Source organism: Ammospiza nelsoni, unplaced genomic scaffold, assembly GCF_027579445.1.
Source record: "Ammospiza nelsoni isolate bAmmNel1 unplaced genomic scaffold, bAmmNel1.pri scaffold_40, whole genome shotgun sequence".
Classification (NCBI taxonomy): domain Eukaryota; kingdom Metazoa; phylum Chordata; class Aves; order Passeriformes; family Passerellidae; genus Ammospiza; species Ammospiza nelsoni.
This window is the reverse complement of record NW_026683188.1, coordinates 2184777-2200279: the sequence shown is the minus strand read 5'-3', so window position 1 is coordinate 2200279 and position 15503 is coordinate 2184777.

Below are 15503 nucleotides of genomic sequence, written 5' to 3'. Positions count from 1 at the left end.
TGCTGAACACAACTTCTCTGGAGGGGTTTCCACAAAAATGGAGAGACAAAAAGACACCCATTGGTTGCAGCTCAGACGATCCAGTGCAGTGGCAAGGGCGGTGCTGTGGAGGCTGGGAGAGGGCCAAGTTTCTGCTGCCTGACTTGGGACAAGTAAATTCAAACAGTGTTGTAATCATATTGTTGTATATCATATTTCCAGAGTCTCATACCTTCTGGGTGGTTTTCTCACAGCAGTTCTTCACAGCAGTGGTGTTGTTGCTTCTCAGTCAGGGCTCCTCTCCAGCCCTCCCTGAATGCCTCAGCCCCTTTTATCCCAGCTACCTCCACGGGCTACAGCAGTTGCCCAATTAAGGACATCACAGCTGCAGCCCATTTACAATAACTAGAATCAGGGCAGGGTCACTTATACAATACAGAGATCTTTTACTGCCATACATATATTTACTCAGGCCCCTATATTTCCCCCTTTTCTTTTAACAATTACAATAGTTACAATACACATATCTGTCCCAGCTCTCAGGCTGCCACAGCTCTTGACTGTCTTGAATACATTGAATACATACATATCTCTAGATCTTTCTGTCCCAGCCCTCAGGCTGCCACAGCTCTCAGCTGTCTTGAATACATTGAATACATACATATCCCTAGATGTTCTCAGGCTCCTTTCCTCAAAGGCCATGCTACTCACAGCTCTCTGTTGTCACAGCTCCTTGATTCAAAGCTTCTGCTTCTTTCTTCTACATATCTGTCCCAGCTCTCAGGCTGCCACAGCTCTCGGCTGTCCTATCTTCTATCATGTCGGTCGGGGGGGTCCCATACCTTCTCTCAGTGTTTTCTTATGGCTGCAGATCTTCATCACGTCGGGGTCAGTAGATGTTGTATTCATATTGTTGTATATCATATTTCCAGCGTCTCATACCTTCTGGGTGGTTTTCTCACAGCAGTTCTTCACAGCAGTGGTGTTGTTGCTTCTCAGTCAGGGCTCCTCTCCAGCCCTCCCTGAATGCCAACCCCCACTTTTATCCCAGCTACCTCCACGGGCTACAGCAGCTGCCCAGTTAAGGACATCACAGCTGCAGCCCATTTACAATAACTAGAATCAGGGCAGGGTCACTTATACAATACAGAGATCTTTTACTGCCATACATATATTTACTCAGGCCCCTATAAAACAAGGCATTTTTTTCATCTGAGTGGAGTCATTTTCAGATAGGTGTCTTGATGAGAAATCTCAGTCTGGAAGCAAGTTGCCATTCCACAAAGGTGGAGTTCTCATCTGTGAGGTTTGGCCTGGCTGAATCATGGTTTTCTTTTCCTCAAACAGTACCAAGTTTGAGTAGTAAGTAGCAAGGCAATTCCTGAACAACTTCAGTCAACAGGTGTCTGAATGTGCACTTTTTGCCTTGATATTCCTGTCCTTCATGTAATTTGCTTGATGGACAGCATGTTTGGTTTATTTCCCCCTGTGCTGCAATCAGCATTTAAGACAGGAATTGCTCCTTGCTGTCTCTTCATCGCAGTTGCAGAGCTACTTGTACCTGTTCTCCTCTGATAGCAGAGATGATTTATTTAGCTCTGTCCTGCTCAGCAGTGGCAGGAAAGTGACCACATGCCTCAGTAGCACAGCTGGCATCTTCCTGTGCTCATGGAAGAGACAGGTTGATCAGGAGAATTGTTCCCAGTGGAGTTGTTAAGCTGTGCATCTAGTCTCCAGGGAAGCAAATGAAATGTGAGTGTAGTTCTGGGATGTCTGGCTTTTGTTTTTATCTGTTACTGATTTTCTGCATCCTTCAACTATGGCCCTGTTTATCTGTTCAGATGCATCTGAGCTACTTTTCCAGATTGTCATGCCTGGTTGTAGAGACACTTCTCCAGAGTGATGAGTTCCCTTATTCTAAGACACACATGTCCCATATGAAGAGGCATTTAAACTTGGAAGTAGTGTCTCTCTTTCTCCACAAAGCAATGTGACCTGTGTGCCCTGGCAGCCATCTGAAGATAGATCAGATGCATCTCATCCTTGGTTTTCCTGAGTGAGCACTGGCAAGAATGTTACTTGCAGATTGTCTGCCATAATGATTATCATGAAGTCCACATTTTTCTTCAGAGCCTCGTGATTTTCCAGCTTGAAATCACATGATTAGGAAAGCTGCCCAAGATGTTTTGCTCACAATTAACTGAAGGTATTGTCTGTGGCTGCAGCTCTCTCCATAGAGAGCAGCAGGCACAACTTTGCCAGGCATTGTCCTGGGGAAGGATGTTAGAAGACCAGAGAAAAGAATGAGAAACAATTCTTATCTTCACTTGCTGCACCTGTTGTTCTGAACACGTGAAATGTGATATGGAGATTTATTTACCAAAGGCTAATTTCTTAATTGGCCACTGGTGATGGTGTTTTGGATTCAATCGGCCAGTCTGGTCTGTCTGTATCAGACTGTCTGTAAGGGCAATGAGGCATGGCATGGCATGGCATGGCATGGCATGGCAATTGATCAGCCTTCTGGAATCATGGAGTCAATGCTAATTATTTCCTCAACGGGGATGCCATGCTATGATAATTATCACCAACAGGTCCTCATTTGGTGTTATGGTTTGGGCCTGGCAAAGCCAGAGCCCCATGGGTACACCTTCTCCCTGGTGTCTGCTGTGAGATGTGACCAGGAATAAGCAAAGCAGGCTCCAAACTTAACATAAAGAAAATTTTATTAACTAAACTACACACAAACAATTACTAAACTACACACAAAAGAAAGAAAAAAAACAAGGAAAATGAAAACCTCACAAAAACACTCTCCTCCTCCTCCCCCCTAAATTCCCAATACAATACATCCCTCCAAAATCACCAATTCTAAGTCCAACACCACCCTTCAGATTAGACTTTCAGCTCCTCAAGAGGAGAGGGAGTCCTTCTGTGTGTCGTGGTGGCCTCTTCCGTCCTTGTTCCGGTGCTCTCACCACCGAACAGGGATCAGGGCTGCTTCCAGGGCTGTCTTTTTTTAAGGATGCTTTGTCCAGTTCCAGAAAACCACAGTATCTCACACTCTCACCTTTGGGACATCCGTCCCCCCCATATTTTATATACCCCCTGGGGCCGAGGGGTACCCACACTGAATCTTCTCTGGCACTGGGACATTTCTCCCCCTGGACTCAGTCTCTGTATCCCACGGAAAGATAGCTCTGTCCATGGCTACACAAAAGAGTCCAGCATAAAATGCCACTCCATCTTCTCCCTTCTTTCAACATCTCTCACTCTCTCTCTCTCCAGTCCAGGCCTTCATCACTCACTCATTTCCTTCATCCTCCTTCACTGTTATCACACGTCTAGGAAGGGTTAATGTTCTGTAGGGTTTTCATTGTCCAAAGGGGGTTAAAAACTCCTTCAGGCGGCTGGACTCCTGGCTGCACCCCCCCCCCCCCCCCCATCTCCTCAGCCGGGCTGCCTGCTGCCAGCACATATTTACTGAATTTCAAGGTAACACAGGCTGCACTCTCTCTCTCTCTCTGTCTCTCTGTCTCCAAAAGGGGGGGGGGGGGGGGGAGGATGGCAGTCTGATGTCTCTTGTTGCTCTCCACCCTTCCATCCTCCAAGGCCTCCTTACTCCCATCTCTGTCCAGGCCCAGGCCTACCGCATGGCTGCCCCTCCCCCGCCCAGCGGCAGCGGCTGGACGGGGGAGAGCTCCAACCTCGGTCCCTCGAAGTCCCAAGAGAGCCTCCCAGGGCCGAAGCTCTGCTTTTAACCCCTGGGTGTTCTCGGAGGTGTGTCCTAAAGCCCACTGGCTACCCCAGGTGCCAATATCAAAATCCAAGCACCCATTGGTTTGACCAGAACATCCCAGAATTCCAACTTCTTTCTGGTCAAACCACCACATTTGGTTTTATTTTCCAGGGTGAAATCTACCTCTGATGGACACCTCCTACACTGTGCAAAAGCCCAGGTCACATCACCTCCAGCTGTGGAAGAAACGGAGCTGCTCCAGAAGCTTTACCATCTCCTGGAAGCCAAGGGGTTTCAGACAAGGATGGAAGGAGTGGAACTCCTCCTAGACCTGTGCAAAACCAGCCCCCAGCTCATCTCCACTAACATTGTCCAAGTATGTAGGGTATCTTCAATGCTCCTTTCCTTTAGCTCCTTTCCTAAGCCTGTAGCAGCAAAGTTAATTCAGTGTGTCTTGGCACTCCGTCCTGGCTGTTTGGGACACGCTGTTCCCTCTTACCCAGAAAAAATTTAATTCAGGTCCAGGCTTCAGGACAAGTTATTTCAGTCCAGCTGTATTTGTCCGGCAGGTGCTTATTGATGCTGTTCATCAGATGATGGCAGAATTTTCTGCTGCTGTAACTGCTGCTCTCTCCTACTCCCAGTTGGGTGAAGTGAAGGAAATCCAGCCCCTGAAAGCATGGCAATTGTTCTCTAGACCAAAAATGGGTTTGCACAGGGAAGAGAAGTATCAGGCTGGGTTGGTTTAAACCCAGTTGCTTTTTTAAGAATACTTCTATATACTCCATCTTGTCATACACGGGCACAGCTCTGGCTACTCATTTCCCTTCTTGTTCCTATTCCTCTTGGTAAAGACAGTGCTCACCCTTCTTGGGGGTCTGTTTTTCTCTTTGGAAAAGGAGGAAAACAGCTAAGGACTCATCTCTGCCTTCCCCTCCCAGTAGCTGCTTTTTCCCTTTTTCCAGGAAAAGGTGCCTGATAATGAGGCTGTCAAGGGACTGAACCTGCTCTAATGAGAGCTGTACAGCACATTACATTTCAGAAGTCCACCTGTTACTTAGAGAAATGGTCTGGATCCTGGAAGAGGATCCTGCACTTCTCCAGACACTGGCTCAGAAACAAACAAAAGAAAACTTAGATCTCCTCCAGCCATAGTTTTGGCAAAATCATAATTGCCCTCAGTACTTGAGGCAACTGTATAGAAAACATTGTAAACATCTGCTTCCATTCAAAGCAAAGGTACTCTTTAGCATTAATAAGTGGAATTAATTTAATGATTTATAGATGGAGAGACATACCATAGGAACTATTCTGTCCCCAGCCAAACCTCTTAAAAACAGAAGAAAATCTTTCAACCAGCATGAGGTTGTGCCACCATTCCAGTGAGTGGCCCACAGGAAAACAGTGAAATTGTGCAATCGAGTGCTGACCTGACAGAAAGAATCACTTTCATCTTCGACATTGCTGACTGCTACATCCACTCTTCAAACAAGGACATTTGAATCCAACTTTCACGTTGCTTGTTCTCTTCACAGATTTTTGAATATTTTATCCTGAGAATATCTGACAGCCACAAGAAAGTGAAGCAGAGGGCACTGGATGTGCTGGCTGAAATCACAGGGGCCCTGAAAGATGCCTTGAACCCAGTGATCATTGGTTTGGTGGAGGGAATAACAAAGAACCTGAACTCAAAGGATCCCAGGGTTCGTGGGGCAGCTGTGAAAGCACTGGAAGAATTCATTGCTCATTTGGGTAAGGCTGAGCCCTGGCAGGGACTCTCCTCAACTTCGTCTCTGTCTCTCCTGCACAAGAGAGCACTGAGTGCCTTGACAGCTGCTTTTGTCTGTGGAACACTCCAGCTGACGCCCACCAGAAGCTGTGCAGGTGCAGTCCTTATGCACCATCCCCAACAGGCTGGAATGGGATCAGCATTTCCCAACAGTCCCAGGAGCCCTTGACTCTGTGCTCCTTGTCTGAAGAGCAAGTCCTGGACTGCAGCTTTGCTACAGTTCAGAGGCAAAGGGAGTTGTGGAGTTTGCTTGGGCACCATCTAACTTCCCAAATGAACAGCTTTGCTGTTGGCATGAAGGGACACTGACCCCCAGAGCTTCTGCAGGGCAGCCACCTGGGAGGCTCTACATTAGAGGCATTAGCTGCCTATTTTCCACTTTTCTTCTTTGTCTTCTACTTTCAAAGGGGAACTTGTGATTCAACAAGTTCATTTCTTTAGAACAAAGAGGTATAAACCCAGCTGTCAATGATGCCTTGTTCCACTTGTTGTTTTGCATGGGGCAAGATGGCCAGAGCAATTAACTACATAGGCAAAGGCTGCTCTAAATTCCTTTGCCACACACATTTATGTCAGCTCTGAAAATTCAGTACTGGGGGAATATGCCTGAAAAAAGGAGTGTTGAAGAGGCGGGTCTTCAAGGGGAGTTTCCACTTTCTCCTCTCCAGCTGCTCTGTGATCTCAGGAACTGTCTGACTCAGTGCCTTTCTGTGACCCAAGTATGGGGCTCTTCCTTTTTGCTCTGGGATGCAAAACCTTTTCACTGCTTCCATGTGACTGAACTCTTGAGGTCTCAGATGTAAAATGTTTTAACACAGCTCCTGGTACAGCAGACATGTTTGGATTTACAAATGTGAAAGGAGAGCTTTTCTTTTGGAATTTAAAACCCTGCCAAGTATGCTGGAAGGAAAGAAGAATAGGATTCAAACATCTGCAGAAATGTGCTTGATTTTATAAAATGGGGTTGGCCCTGCCCTTTCTCCTATGACCTGAGAAAAGTGAACAGAAACATGTGTTTCACTTGTAGATAAAGTGTCACTGCTGAAAGAGTTCAGCTACCAATGGAATCACCTGAGTGGCCAAGCCCTGCTGGATGTCACCGAGCGTATCACAGGTATGGCCTCCCCTTCTGAGCCAAGAGCTCTTCCCAGGGAGTATTTACAGGGAATGCCTGTGAGCAGACAGCAGAGCAGCTCCTCCAAATCAGGAGGTGCTGAGCGTGTCCCTGCTGCCCCATGGCCAAGGCAGGTGGGTTTGGCAGGTTTTCCCTGGGTGCTGCAGGGCTGGGCAGCACCTGAGATGGGGGCAGTGCTCGGCCTGGGGCTGAGCTCTCACTGGGGCATCTCAGAACCACCTCCAGCAAAGGGAGGGCTAAAAATGCCCCAGCTGGCTCCTCTCTGGGGAGCTCAGGGACATCTGTGATCTTTGAGGGGAAATGGTGGCAAATGCTGTTTCAGGGCATCAGTTTGTTTTGTTCTCACAGAATTCTTTTTTTTCTCTTGGAAAGTTTTGAGACTGAACTGTGCAGAGCCTGGGGGTCACAGCTTAGGCCAGAACTCAACAGAGGTACCAGAGGCACGGGTTTAGTGCAAGGCAGCCTCTGGGGGCACAGGGACAGAAGCAGAGTGCTGAGGCTCCCTGCCTGTGCTGTCAGAGTGGCCTTGGACTGAGCCTTTCAGGGTGTGCAAACAGTGTCTGCCTGTGTCAGCGCTGTCCAAAATGCTACAAATGCAGCTGATAATTGATTCCTCAGAGGAGCTTGCTGTGTCAGCAAGAGCCAAGGAATGGATAAATGATAATCTCAATATATAGTAGAGAAGATGATTGATAGCCTTGCTTTAACTGGGGCTAAATCCACTGCTAATTATGCCAACATCTTTGAATGCAAGGTTTAATACACTTTGTGTCTTCTTTAGGAATCTCAAAAGGGCATGTTCAACGATTGGGAATGTCAAAGGCCCTTTAAAGAGCATTTGAAAAATATAGATCTCCAGCAATAGGGCGTTTAGTTTAGCAGTTCTTTTGATCTCTTTTTCAATAAAGGAATTAACCATAAATTAGGACTACTTAAGAAAAAGCAGATGTTCTCTCTGAGATTTAGCAGGACTGAGCAGCTGTTCCTCACATTCAGTAGTCACTGATGTCTTTAATTTCATTTAAATTCAAATGAATTCCCATTTTAAAATGGGTACCATAACCCTTTCTTGCTTAGAAGAATTGGTTTTGGGTACTTGCAGGAGCTCTTTCAATGTTGATGTCTGCTAGTGGATTAACAGCATAGAGAAAATGAAGTCTCTTCCACCACAGAATATTAAATTGCTGCTGAATAACATTTTGTCTGATTAGAAAATAAGAATGGTCTCCAGAGCATTTCAGGTTTTCATCTCTTAGCCAAATCTGCCTGTTGCAAGGAGCCTGTTGGTAGTAAACATTTGTCCGTGTTTGATACAGTTCAGTTCAGAAAATGGGCAGAGAGATTTCAGAGACAATGTGAGAAAACACTCGTGTTTTGGTTACATTTCAGTCCCCTGTGTAGCATTTTTCTTTCTCTATGCCCCTATTTGAGTGGACATTATAAGAAAAAATGCCATTAACATTGGGAGGGGAAGTGGCATTAAAATGTGGAGATGCCCAAATGCCAAGGCAATGGGGTCTGGGTAATTGTCTAAGACACCCTGAGGTTTGAAAGAGCTCTTTGTTGGAAGCCCCAAAAGCATTCTGCCAAAGACACCAGCTGGTCACTGATGTTTCTCATCCAGCTGTCAGGCAGCAGCCATCTCTGGTGGGCTGGAGTTTTGAGGTGTGTTCTAACCCTGCCCTTTGCTGTGTGCCACTGAGCACAGGGAAGAGCCAGAACAGACATTTGGCACTTGACATCAAAGTTACAAAAATGGAATCATCCCTTTTATTAGAAATCTCTCAATTTCCTCTCTATGGTACATTTCCAAATCTTCAGTGTTGGTTTAGACAACTTCTTAATGGAAATCAAAGGCAATTGGACATTTCATTCATTGTTCATGCAGAGATTGTGAAACAATTTAGTGAAGGTAGGAAGTCTGCTACAGGGACAAGGCTCTGGTTGGAGAAATTATTCCTGAGGGGTTGGTGGTTCTGTTCCCAGGATGATCAGCTGCATTGCCCATTTCTGGATCAAGGGGCTCTGGGCACTATATTGCTGATCTTGGCCAGAGAGGCTGGCAAGAAGCAGAAGCAGAGGTAGATCCTTGTTTGCAGTGAGGCTGGTGGGTAAGGAGCTGTGTCTCTGTCCCGGCAGTGCTTGTGCAGGGGGTTCATGCCAGGAGCCCTGAAGTCGCCCAGCGCGACGCCCTGCCCGTGCTCTGGCCCTGCCTGGAGAACAAGGCGCTGCCTGTGCGGAGCGCCAACGTCCGCACCGTGGCCACCAAGCTGGCCTCTGCCCTCTGCAAGGTGATGGGCACCCAGCTGAAGAAATGTGCTGCCAGCAAGCCTCCACATGTGCGGGAAAACCTCTCCAAAATGTTGGGCTGGTGAAGGCAAGATGTTCTCCAGAAAGCTGAGGAAGTGCTGAGTTGGACACCTCTGGACTTGCCTTTTGAGCTGTGCCAAAAATGACAAAATCCTAAGGAAGGGTGTGCATCTGCCCCCACTCTCTCCATTGCCCTTCCTAGTCATGGCATGGGGGGCCTGAAGCAGCTCCAGACTGAGGACAAGGTAAAGGGCAATCATGGCTCAGCCTCACAAAGAGGTGAGGGGGGAGCTGGGCCAATCTCTGCTGGGAGGAAGGGTCTTGTGGCAGCCCAGAGAGGCTGTGCACATTGCCAGGGAACAGCTGTGCCCTGCATGTGCCCCTGCAATGAGCTGTGCTGCTGCCAGTGCCCCTGGAGCTGTGGGGCTGCTGAGCTGTGGGGCAGGCAGAGGAGCAGGAGGGTGCATGTGCAGCTGAGCCATTCCTGGAGAGCACAGGGCTCTGGGCTCCCTGCTGTCCCAGGGCAGCCCAGAGGCCAGGCTGTGCCTGTGCTAACTCTGGGGAAGTGGCTCAGGGTTTGCCCTGGCCTGCCTCAAGTGTCTGCCAGCAGGAGCATGTTTCCCTGTGCAGCTGTTTAGAAGTTCGCAGGAAATGTGTCCCAGGAAAGATGGAGCTTCAGATGCTTTAGATTTACATGGTGGCCTCTGTTACATTTTGCCTCTCTGTTAAACTTTGTGTCTCCATTTTGCAGATCTGGCTGGTTACAGTCTTACCAAGGAGTTTTCTCCGGACTCTTCCCATGTTCCCTCACCCACAAAGTCCTCGTCTCCCGTCCAGAAGAGCTCTCTTTCCTCCAAGCTCAAGAAGAAGCTGCCGCCTGTATGAAGAGTGTTTGAAGAATAGGATTGATGCGTTAGGCTTAATAGTTACAGATGTACATATGTTCCGATCTTTAGATGTAGTTTTGAATTAATGTGTTTTGATTGTATCTTTAAAATTTCATGACATATTTTTAATTGTATATATTTTTTGATGATGAAAAGAAAACAAATAGATAAATAAATAAAATATAAATAAACCAAGAGAAGAATGTGAGACCAGGACTTGCTAGCCTAGAGATTATGGGAGTGCAGCTCACTCAATGTGCCAGTGTCCCACCACATCCTTTCCTCATTGGGCCTCTCCCTCTTTGCCTATGTTTTCTTTGTGTCATTTGTGCTGCTCTTTGTTACTTGGCATTACAACAGGGTCACCTGTTGACCTGTTTGAGGGACAATGGATCCAAAAGATCCTGTCCAGTCAAAGGTTTTTGTCTGGGTTTGGAAAGACAGGGGTCTGCTAAGGAAGGCAGGAGCCTCCCCTGAAATGGAGAATGTAAACTCTCCCCGCCTCTCCAAATCGCTATAAATTTTAAATTAAGGGGCTCTCATGCAAAAATATGGGGGCAGGAAGTAACAGTTCTTTAATAGGGAAAGGAAAAAAAAAAGGATAAAATAAACAATGCAGTACACTAGAACAACACTGACAGAGTCAGAACCCAACCTGACACCCTGCAGGTCAGGGTGTTGGTGGCAGTCCAATTGGAAATGTGGCTGCAGCCCTCCTGAAGTGCCAGGTGTGGTTCTGCTGGAGCGGGGGGGATCTGTAGAGAAGGGTGTATTCTTCCTCTGAAGACCCAGTGGGAGAAGAGACAGCTGCTGTTCCTCTGGGGAATCCCATGGAGAAAGCCGTGCTGGTGTCTCAAAATCCTCTGGATTATATCTGGGTAGCAATGCTTGGCTCCTCCCTCTGGGCGGAGCATCTCACAATGGGATGTTATAGTTCTTATCAGTCATGCAGTGACATTCAATAGTCTGTTATCAGCAGATGTCCCCTCCCGAAGGAGGTGTGAATGTGGTCACTCAAAGAGAGAGATAAAGCAAACTGCCCACTTGACAAAGGTAATCTGCCATAGAGATGGTAATGGAAAACATCTTGCATTGCAATCTTCAACATTATCCACCCCTTTTTCTATTTCTATCTGCATCACAAAGAAACTTTACACACAGTTCTCACTTAAGACTAGGTTTCCCTGTGGTGCACAGCAGCTTTCTCCATTTTTCTGCATTACCCACCAAGTGTAACCAGGTCCTTGAGCAAAAACATTTGCATGGATGAGTTTGTCTTTGCCTGAGGTGGGAGTAATCTTAACTGTCTTTCTTCAAATACCTTCCATGTGTACAACAGGGACTTTATCTCCATACACTGTGTGCAGTGGTTCAGACTGGGCAGGACCAGCTCAATTTATGGACTCTCTGGTGTTGACTATCTAGGTGGCTTTTGCTAGGTTTATTTTTCAATTTTTAAAAGCCCCCCTTTGAGTGCTTAAGGGTAGTTTTAAGTAGTCCATTGCACCGTTCAACTTTCCTGGCAGCTAGTGCATGGTAGGGGATATGATATATCCATTCAATACTATGTTCCCTGGCTCAGGTGTTGATAAGGCTATTTTTAAAATGGGTCTTGTTGTCTGACTGACTTCTCTCAGGGGTTCCATGTCTCCACAGGATTTGCTATTCCAGGCCCAGGATGGTGTTCTGGGCAGTGGCATGAGACACAGGGTGGGTCTCCAACCATCCAGTGGTGGCTTCCACCATGGTCATCACGTAGCGCTTGCCCTGGCATGTCTGGGGCAGTGTGATGTAGTCAATCTGCCAGGCCTCCCCATACTTGTACTTGGACCACTGCCCACCGTACCAGAGCAGCTTCACTCGCTTGGCCTGCTTGATAACAGCACACGTCTCACAGTCATGGATAACCTGAGAAATACTGTCCATGGTTAGATCCACCCCTCGGTCTCATGCCCACTTATAGGTGGCATCTCTGCCCTGATGGCCTGAGGCATCATGAGCCCATCGAGCTAGGAACAACTCCTTCTTATGTTGCCAACATAAGTCTATCTTTGACACCTCTATTTTTGCTGCCTCATCTACCTGCTGGTTGTTTCGGTGTTCCTCATTAGCCTGATTCCTGGGGACATGGGCATCTACTTGACAGACTTTCACAAGTAGCTTCTCTAACCGAGCGGCAATGTCTTTCCACTCATCACCAGCCCAGATCGGTTTTCCCCTATGCTGCCAGTTGGCCTCTTTCCACCTCTCCAGCCAGCCCTAAAGAGCATTGGCTACTATCCATGAATCCATATAAAGGTAGAGCTTTGGCCATTTCTCTCTCTCAGCAATGTCCAGGGCCAGCTGAACAGCTTTGAGTTCTGCAAGTTGACTTGATCCACCTTCTCCTTCAGTAGCTTGTGCAGCCTGTCCTGTGGGGCTCCATACAGCTGCTTTCCACTTCCGGTTCATCCCTACGATGCAACAGGAACCGTCAGTGAAAAGAGCGTAGCGTGTTTCCTCTGGTGGCAGTTGGTTATATGGAGGAGCTTCTTCAGCCCGTGTCACTGGTTCTTGTTCCTCTTCATCAGTCAGACCAAAGTTCTCACTTTCTGGCCAGTTTGTAATTATCTCTAGAATCTCAGGGTGATTCAGGTTTCCAATACGGGCGTGGTGTGTGATAAGAGCAATCTATTTACTCCATGTAGCGTCAGTGGCATGGTGGGAACCTTTCCTTTAAACATCCACCCCAGCACTGGTAGTCGGGGTGCCAGGAGGAGTTGCACTTCTCTACCAATCACCTCTGAGGCAGCCTGGACTCCTTCATAGGCAGCCAAGATTTCCTTCTCTGTTGGAATGTAGTTGGCTTCAGACCCTCTGTAGCTTCGACTCCAAAATCCCAGTGGTCGGCCTTGAGTCTCCCCAGGCACCTTCTGCCAAAGGCTCCAGGACAAGCCATGGTTCCCGGCCTGGCTGCAGAGTAGAGCATGTTCTTCACCTCTGGTCCTGTCCTGACTGGGCCAAGGGCTACTGCATGAGCGATCTCCTGCTTGATCTGGGCAAAGGCTTGTTGCTGCTCAGGGCCCCAGTGAAAATTGTTCTTCTTGCAGGTGACCAGGTAAAGAGGGCTCACAATCTGACGGTATTCAGGAATGTGCATCTTCTAAAAGCCTATGGCACCCAGGAAAGCTTGCATTTCCTTCTTGCTAGTTGGTGAAGACATCACGATGATTTTGTTGATGACCTCAGTGGGAATCTGACGCCGTCCATCTTGCCACTTCACTCCCACAAACTGGATCTTTCACGCAGGTCTCTTGACTTTACTCTTCTTGATAGCGAAGCTGACTTCTAGCAGAATCTGGATGATCCTCTCTCCTTTCTCAAACACTTCCATTGCCGTGTTCCCCCACACAATGATGTCATCAATGTACTGCAGATGTTCTGGAGCCTCACCCTTTTCCAGTGCAGCCTGGATCAGTCCATGGCAGATGGTGGGGCTGGAACGCCTGGGACAGTCGGTTCCAGGTGTACTGCACGCCCCTTCAGGTGAAAGCAAACTGAGACCTGCATTCTGCTACCAAAGGAATGCAGAAAAATGTGTTAGCAATGTCTATAGCAGTATACTACTTCCCTGCCTTGGACCCCAGCTCATACTGGAGTTCCAGCATAACTGGCACAGCAGCGCTCAGCAGTGGAGTCACTTCATTCAAGCCATGATAGTCCACAGTCAATATCCATTCTCTTTCAGACTTGTGCACAGGCTAGATGGGACTGTTGAAGGGTGAGTGGGTCTTGCTGACTACTTCTTGGCTCTCCAGCTCACGGATCATTTTGTGGATGGGGATCACAGCATCTCAATTAGTCCGATACTGCCAGCTGTGCGCTGTCGAGGTGGCAATCGGCACTCGTTGCTCTTCCACCTTCAGGAGTCCTACTGCAGATCGTCTTTCTGATAGTTCTGGCAAAGTGTTCAAGTGCTTGATGTTTTCTGCTTCTACAGCAGCTATGCTAAAAGCCCATCTGATTCTCTCTGGGTCTTTGTAATAGCTGTTCCGGAGGAAATCTATGCTCAGAATACATGGGGCCTCTGGGCCAGTCACAATAGGATGTTTTTTCCATTCTTTCTCAGTCAGGCTCACCTCAGCTTCCAACAGGGTCAATTGCTGTGATCCCCCCGTCACCCCAGCAATGGAAACAAGTTCTGCCCCCACATGTCCTGATGGTATCAGGGTACACTGTGCACCAGTATCGACTAAAGCATCGCATTTTTGTGGTTCTGATGTGCCAGACCATTGGATCTACACCGTCTAGAAAATCTGGTTTTCCCGTGCCTCTCCCTGGCTAGAGGCACGGCTCTTCTAACTCTGGGTATACATGGTAGAGGTACCTTCCAGGGGATCTGACAGATCATACTCAGAAGCTTGGTCATAGGAGGTTGAGGCTACCTTCACTTACTGGAGTTCTCTCAATTAGTGTTTCCCTCCTTGAGTTGATGCACCCATGCTGCCAGGACAGAAGTGGGCTTTCCATCCCACCTTCCCATATCTTCTTCATGGTCATGCAGAAAAAACTACAGATCAGCCTGTGGGGTGTACCCTCTCTCTCTAGCTGGGGGATGTTGGGCTCTGACTCTGGGGCCTGTGACTCGCACTGGTGCAGTGTGGGAACTGTTCTTCTTCACCTCCTCCTTCATCTCCCTCATTTCTTCTCTGAGTTCTTGGACTACAGCAGAGACACGAGCCTGCATTGGGCCACTGATCATACTTTCGTAATTCTTAAGCTTGTTGGCTACAGAACCCACTGTCTCTTGGTTGTTACCAGCATTAATTGTTGCAGTAAAGGTGGTGTATTGAGATGGCCCCAGATTTGCCAGACTCCACAACATTTGCCCTGTGCACCTGACTTTGTTGGGGTCATTATCATGCTGTCCATCCCTCCCAAAGAGTACCTCTAATTCTGACACTTCTCTCAGCTGTTGGATCCCTTCCTCAAGGGTCATCCAGCACATTCTATGGTGCTGGTCCTGCATTCTCTCCCTGTGGACAAACCTCTCTCTGACACTCGTTAAAAGCCATTCCCAGAGGGAAAGAGACCCTGGCTCCTTTACAACAATCTGATTGATACCTGAGTCGTGGGTCAAGGGTCCACAATTCCTTGCCTCACCACCATCCAGCTGGACACTTGTACCCATAAGATCTCAGACATGAAGTAGCCAGGTTGTATAAGCCTCACGTCCTTGTCATACAATGTCTTTGCGCAGATTATAGAGACTTTCGTACGTCAGGGACTCCGTGATGATCGCAACCTCTGGCTCCCCTGTGAGTTGTGAGGGCCTTCTTTTATCTGGGTGCTCTGATTTCATCTTAGATCTCTTTGTTTCTACAGGGGCAACTGCTGCTGGCTGTGTCTGCCTTTGCAATTCAGCTGGAACCGGGACAGTTGTAACATCTGTGGGTTCTGCTGCTGCACTATTAGACTTTCCCTCTTCAAGGCAGGGGGAGAGCTTCTCACCAGCTGGGGAAGTGTATTCCTTCAGCATCTGGCCCATCTCACGTATCTCCTTCACCAGACCCCCCCCAGCCAATCTGGGTAGTTCACATCTGGGGTGGGCTGTGGGGCAGGGTCAGGCTCTCGGGCAGCAGCATCCCTAGACTCTGGTGGCATATTAGATTCTGGGGTTGGTGT